This window comes from Ictidomys tridecemlineatus, chromosome 1, assembly GCF_052094955.1.
Source record: "Ictidomys tridecemlineatus isolate mIctTri1 chromosome 1, mIctTri1.hap1, whole genome shotgun sequence".
Classification (NCBI taxonomy): Eukaryota; Metazoa; Chordata; class Mammalia; order Rodentia; family Sciuridae; genus Ictidomys; species Ictidomys tridecemlineatus.
Genome location: NC_135477.1, coordinates 153,797,586 through 153,804,894, shown reverse-complemented (window position 1 = coordinate 153,804,894; position 7,309 = coordinate 153,797,586). Strand labels below are relative to the sequence as shown.

Here is a 7,309-nt window from a genome sequence, read left to right as displayed (position 1 = left end):
AGCACTATTTTTACAACTTTCTATGAATATATAAAAAGCTTTTAAAAGACTTTGCTGTGATTTTTTAATTCTGTTCTTAGAAGTAGGCCTGGGATTCATGTTGCTGCGTCCATAGAACTAGGGACTCCTTCTGCTTTCTCTTCTCTGGGATTCACTCTACATCTCTGGCTCCCATGGGTCTCCTCTTAAGGTTTCAGGTACTGATACTGCCAGCACCACTGTGCAACTTTGCAGCTGGGGCTGCCATAAGCAGGGGAAGGAAAGACATTACTAAAAGAAAATGAACCCAAAGATTTAATTCCCACATGTACTTCAATTTGCAAAGGCTCCCTTCCAGTCTTCTGGTGTGTTAGTCAGCTTTTGATCACTGTGACAAAATACCTGAGATAATCAACTTAAAAGGAAAAAAAGGGGGAAATGGAGGAATGGTTTGTTTTGATTCAGTTTCAGATGTTTCAGTCTATAGTCACTAGACCCTGTTGCTTTGAGCTTGTGGGAATGCATGGCAGAGGAGACCTGATCATTTCAGGGTGACCAGCAAGCAAAGAGAGGGGAAGGGGTTGGGGTCCCAACATCCTCTTCAAAGGCATACTCCCAGTGACCTAACTTTCTCCCATGAGGCCCCGCCTCCCTAAAGTTCTACCACCTCCCAATAGCACCACAGACTGGCAACCATGCCTTCCACACGTGGCCTTTGGGGGACATTCCAGATCCAAACTATATATAGAATCTGGCTAGAGAGATGGTTTCTCTTGGTGCATTTTTATGAAGATACTTACTGTACTGGAATTGACCTTGATTTGAGGGAGACAAGAATGGAAAAGAGACATGAGGAAATTTGCCCTTGAAAGGGTAATTCTTCTTCATGTTTTGGCTCCTCTCTCTAATGCACCTGCTATTGTTAACATTTCAATGTCCTCAGTTACTTGTTCATTTTGTACAGAGAGTTTACCTTACTGTTTTGTTTTTGTTCGCTTGTTTGTTTTGCAACATCGGGGATTGAACTCAGGAGCACTCTACCACTGAGCTACATTGCCAACCCTTTTTTGCTTTTCATCAGAGTCAGACAGAGTCTCACTAAGTTTCCCAGGTTGGCCTTGAACTTGCAATCTTCCTGCCTCAGCCTCCTGAGTAGTTAGGATTATAGGTGTGCACTACCACATCCAGCTTATCCAGAGATTTTTGCTTATGATGGTTGGGATAGCTAGATTGTAGTAATCTTAATTTCATTTTGGCCAGCATCAAAAGGCATGAATACAATTTTTTAACCTTCCCAATTACCTTGCAAGATTAGTATTAATTCTCCTATTTTAAATAGGTATAGTCACTTGCTGATGCCCATATAGCTAATGATAAGGCTAGATAGATAGATAGAAATGCTCCTCAATTTTCAGTGGGGTTATGTCCTAATAAATCTATCATGATTTTCATAAATTGTGAATATATTTTAGATAAAAATGCACTTAATACAACTAACACCCCAAATATTAGCTTAGTAACACAGTGCACCATAGAGTATTAGTTGCTTGCCGTGATGATTACATGGATTACTGGGCTCACCTCCACTGCCCAGCACAGGGAGCAAAGATCATACTGCATATCACTATCTCAGGAAAATTTTTTTTAAAAATTGAAGGACAGTTTCTACTGAATGCATATGCTTTTTCAACATCATAAAGTTTTAAAAAATGTAAATCAAACCATTGTAAGCTGGTTAAACCTTTAGGAGGCAGTGCTTATGAGAGGTCCTTAGGTCACTGGGGACATTCCCTGGAGGGTATTATGAGACTGTAAAGCCTCCCTCTGCCCCCTCTCTTTTTCACTCTCTGCTTCTTGGTTCAAGATTGGGCACTTACTCCAACATGTGCTCCTGCTATGATGTGCCACCCAGATAAGAGGCCAAATAAATGAAGCCACCTGATCTTGGACTTGAGACTTGAACCTTCAGAACCATTGTCTATTTGTCTGTCTTTCTGTGTTTCTCAGTCCCTCTCTCTGTTTCTCTGTCTGTGTCTCTGCCCCCATCTGTCTCTCTGTGTGTAAAGTATGTAAGTGTGTGGTGTGTGTGTGTGTGTGTGTGTGTGTGTGTGTGTATTGGGTTATAAAATTGTTTTTCCCAGAAAGCAGGAAAGGACAAAAAGGAAACAGGAGATGAAAGAAAAAAAGTGGTGGGGGGAAGAGGGTAAAATAGGGAGAGAAAAGGAAGAGAAGGAGAGAATAGAGAAAGTGAGGAGGCTTTTCAACATGGGTCAGGATAATACCAGGCAGTGACAGCTGTGCACTGAGAGTATCTACCCAGAGCCCACCCCAATTACATGTATCCCATTCCTTCATGATGTCAGTGTAAGCAAATTAGCCAGTCCAAGCAATGAAATAATTCTATCCCCCTTTGCAACCAGGGGCCCAGGCTTAAACTAACTAGCCTTGACATTTTCTTATTGACCCATTTTATCTGCGTTGGTTGGGTGGATATAAAAATTGGCTGAGGATGATGTTTATTGAATAGTGGAGGAAATACTTTCTCTCTTCCTCTCCAGAAGGAATAAGGAAATACGTTGCTCCAATTGCTTCTGGTATTCATCTTTCAGTTGTAAGAGGAAAGAGCCCTGGGGACAAAGCCAGTGCATGAAATAGATGCTTGGCATCCTAAATGGAATCTTTTATTCCTCTGGATTTCCCCTCCAGTAAGCTATTTAATTCAGATTTTTTTTTTTTTTACTTCCATCCTTAATTGTTCTCCTCCCAGCCTTGGCTGCTCCTGGGGGATGTCCCAGGGGCCTCTCCCCAGGTGGGTGCTGGAGAACTTCCTGATTTTGTGCCCAGGATCAGAGCAAGCAACCTGTAGTCACAGGTGGGGTATCCAGGTGTGTTTGCTATTGTCCCTACTCAGATCTACATTCTGTATGCTTGTGAGTATATCCCAACTAGACTTAGGAAACCCCTCTGTTATTTTTTTTTCCACAAAATAACCAATTCTCCAGGCAATAACCAATTCAACTGGGTGTCCTACAATTCAATTCATTTCTGACACCAACCATGCAAAGTTAGCATCAGATTCTCTTTTTTTTGTATTCTGCTGCCTATCCTATCCTCTACTATCCCCCCTCCCCTCCCCTCCTCTCCCCTCTTCTCTCTCTACCCCCTCTACTGTAATTCATTTCTCCCCCTTGTATTATTTTTCCCTTTCCCCTTACTTCCTCTTGTAGCATCAGATTCTAACAGGTTTAGGGGCTCAGTCCTATAAGACTACCCTCACTTCAGATACCAGCTGCAAGTATTAGATCCCCAAGTTACTCAGAATTCTGGTTTACTTGGCTACAAAGTCAGAAGTTCCCACAACCTCACTCCTTTCTATTATTTGCTCGAATAATTTCTATTTGTTATTGTTGTTGTTGTTACTGTTATAACAGAATACCACAGACTGGATAATTTGCAAAGAAAAGAAATTTGTCAAGAGTTCTGAAGGATGAAAAGTTCAAAGTCAAGGTGCCAGCATCTGGTGAGAGCCTTCTTGCTACATCAAAATATAGTAGAGGGCATCTCATAGAATCATAGAAAGAGAGCAGGAGCAAGAGAAAATCAAGGAAGCTGAACTCACTTTATTTTTTTTTAAGAATTTAACCTTTATTTTATTTGTTTTTATGTGGTGCTGAGGATTGAACCCAGTGTCTCTCATATGCTAGGCAAGCACGCTATTGAGCCACAACCCCAGCCCTGAACTCACTTTTATAAAACTGACCCTTGAAATAACTAGCCCATTCCAGAGATAATGGCTTTTATCCATTCATGAGGGCTCTGCCCTAATCACCTCCTAAAAAATCTCACCTCCTAGTACCATCACGATGAGAAATAAACTTGACTCTGAATTTTGGAGGAGACATTTAAACCATAGCACTTATCATTACCAGTTTATTGTAAAGGTTACAATTCTGAAATAGCCAAATGGAAGAGATGCATAGGGCAAGGTATAAGAGATGCAAGGGGAAAGGAACATGGAACTTCCAAGCTCTTTCTGTGAATCCCCACTCCCCACCCCACTCAGCACCTCAGTGTGTTCACCAGCCTGGAAATTCTTTGAGCCTGTAATTTAGGGGTTTTGTGGGGGATTTGTTGCATTGGCATAATTTATAAAATCATTGAAATTGGTGATTAATTCAATCTCCAGCCCTCTCCCCTCTCTGGAGTTTGGCCATTAGGGCTGAGAGTTCCAACCCTCTAATCACATGGTTAGTTTCTTTGCCAACCAACTCCCATCCTAAAGCTATCTAGGGACCATCAGTCACCAGCCACCAGCCAGCTAACTTGCAAAAAGAAGGTATTATTATCAGAAATCTCAAGAGTGTTATGAACTATGTGCCAAAAACTGGGGACAAAGATCAAATATTTATTTTTAATTCTACCACACCATCCATTATCAGCCTATAGAGTTGGTTTAAGAGATTGCCACCTCTGCCTCTAGGAGTAAGCATATGGTGGGGTCTGGCCACTTTATCCGCTTGGTCACAGTAGTTGGCTCAACAGTGGACTGATGACATGTGTGCAATGCACCAATTAGACTCAGAATATGGTTCGGAAAGCCCATTAAAAAGAGAAGGAATTTCCCTCCTGCTGCTCCCTTCTGGGATTCTGATAGTACAGAATGTTCCTCCAGGATTTGCTGAGGGTCATCTTGCACCCATGTAGGGAGAGCCTTTAAAAATAAAAAGACAATTATGATGAAAACAATATTGAAAAAATCCTTTCAAAGCAGAGTTGGGAAGCCATCAAGAGAGAAGGACTTGTATGTGATTTCAGCTGCTGCCTAGGAATGTGCACTATGGTCACCTGACTGTAGGCAGCTAGAATAGTCATCATGCCCAGAGACTCAAGATACAAAACCAGAGATTATCAGAAATTTGTTTTATGGACACTTTTACTAAATATGTACTTTTTTTCTTTTTGATCCTCTCTTGGTTATAACAGGGACTTAGCCTGCCTTTGCTAAAAAGTAGTGACTTTTTACCTAGACCTGCAAATGCACTATGGGTAACTGAGAGCAGGATAAAATTTGGCCTCTCTGCCTTCATCTTGTTCCTATCTCCTTTGTTACCTTACACTTTGGGTCAGGTCCCTACTTAGCTGTTCACATAGGCCTGTTAATCATTTAAGAAGTGTTCATCTGTGCTTGCTTTGGCAGTCCATATGCTAAAATTAGAATGATAGAAAAAATTAGCATGGCCGTGTGCAAGGAGGACATACAAATTCACGAAAAAAAAAAAGAATCCTCATCTAAAAACTAGTAATAAATACAAGAATTATTAGTTCCGAATTTACCTGACCTATCTTGAACCCCCTCTTTGGTACTGAGGCAATATTCAAAGTATTCTATTTCACACCCGGGGAGTGGTGCCCAGGAGTTGTCAGTCATCACCCTCTTCCAGGACCACAGGTCTAATAGACAAATATCCTGAGTAGCCGTGGAAATTGTCTCCTCAAGTAATAAGGACTTCTCTGGAACCACCTCCTTGCAGAATCAGAACTGAGAGAATAATCAACAAGACCGCAGTTTGATCAAGACTGCTTAATTTTGCGTAACTCTCACACTTTGCACCAATTCTTCCTCTATTTAAAACTAAAGCACTGGTCAGCAACCTGAAGACACAGCTGAGAGACTGGATCTCACTTTGCCTTCCCCATATGGCTATATTGATCAAAAGTATCTTTCACCACTATATTTTTTGCTTGTTTTGGTGGAGGACAAGTGACGGGACCTGGCTAATTGGAAACAACAAAGTTAGACTTCAAGTCTAGGAAGCCAATAACATGGTTGCACAGCCCCTGTCACACAGCACTTGTTTTTCCTCAGTACCAATAGAAATTCCCTACCAAGGAATTTTTATTGCTTTGTACTCTTTGCCCATTTAATCTCCCACTTTCTCTGCTTTCAAAAAGACTAATTCAGAGCTATCTGAACCTGTGTTTTCTTAACTGCAACTCAAACAAAGTCCTTTTTACTTTTGTAGTTTCTGAGCTTGGATTGATTGACAAGCCCAACTGAAAATATATAAAAGCAACTCAGAAGAGAGCAAGGCCAAGACAGGGACAGAGAGAGCCCAAATCTGATTTTATCATATGACTTCCTAGATATAGTTCTTGAGGTTACACCAATCTCCAGATTTCTCATAAATGAAAAGTTCTCCTCCCAAATCAGTTGGGTTTCTGATACAGCTAGAATGGTCCCAATGATTGCAAAACATGTCACCCTGAGCCTGTGGTGTCAACGTCCTGCTTTGAGGCCCTCCCTGACTGCCCTCTTCCCTAGTAGCCAAAAATCCCAACACCTTCATTCACAGAGTTGGGTCTCCTCAGGTGGAAGGGACTCCCTTTTTTAGGATAAGCTTAATTTGGGAGTCTTTTAAAATAAGCAGTATGGGGGAAATTTCAGAATGACAAGACACCAGAACTTAGAGTATTTCTGTGTCCTCCTCTGCTTTTTCTTTTTCTTTTTTTTTAAATTCTTTTTAGTTATAGATGGACACAATATCTTTATTTATTTACTTAATTATTTATTTTTATGTGGTGCTGAGGCTAGAACCCAGGGTCTCACACCTGCGAGGCAAGCGCTCTACCACTGAGCTACAGCCCCGGCCCCTCTCCTCTGCTTTTAGTCGACTTACACCAGTGAGGACTACATTCTAGATGTAAGTGCAATATAGATGCAAATAACAGAAAATCTTTCACAGGAAGAAATATTTCCTTGGGTTTCAATAGAGAAATAAAATGCAGGAAGAATGTAGATGGCTGGCTCAGCAGCTAAGGAAAGTCTTATCTGCAAAGTCTCCTTTGCACTTGCTTCTCCACTACCCTGAGTGCATAGCTTCCATCTTCATGATCTCATGTGGGCAGGAGGAAGGGAAAGATGTGACAGCAGCAGATCTCTCTTCTAGAATCCTGGAAATCTTTGTTCATTAGCATATTCCAAGAACCCAGAATTGCTGCTTCCTATAAATGTGCTGAATGAATGAGTGGAAACTCAGACAAAAACAATTAAAAAATTTTATCTCTTACACCCTGAAAAGTAGAATTGGGCATGAGAGAAAGGCCTGGAATAAGCACTTAATGACCCCTCACAGCATCTGCCACCCTATTCCCCACACTAGCCTGTGATCTCTTTCTCTGGGCCTTCATTTTCCACAGAAGGAATCTCTTGGGGAGATTTTTTTCTTCTTCTTCATATAACTGAGCAGATCTAGGCCCCTTGCTCCACTAAACTTTCTTAGGATATTCTTACCTACCACAGGGCATATGTTTCACTGAGGAGATGTGTTCT

The 7,309-nt window shown here is 41.3% G+C and overlaps 1 non-coding gene across 1 annotated transcript; it reads left to right on the top strand.

Moving 5' to 3' along the window:
- Nucleotides 1–5,160: 5,160 nt before the first annotated feature.
- On the top strand, nt 5,161–5,264 carry LOC120885973 (U6 spliceosomal RNA). Its single transcript, XR_005728759.1, has one exon. It is a non-coding gene; the product is annotated as a U6 spliceosomal RNA (small nuclear RNA).
- Nucleotides 5,265–7,309: the final 2,045 nt, after the last annotated feature.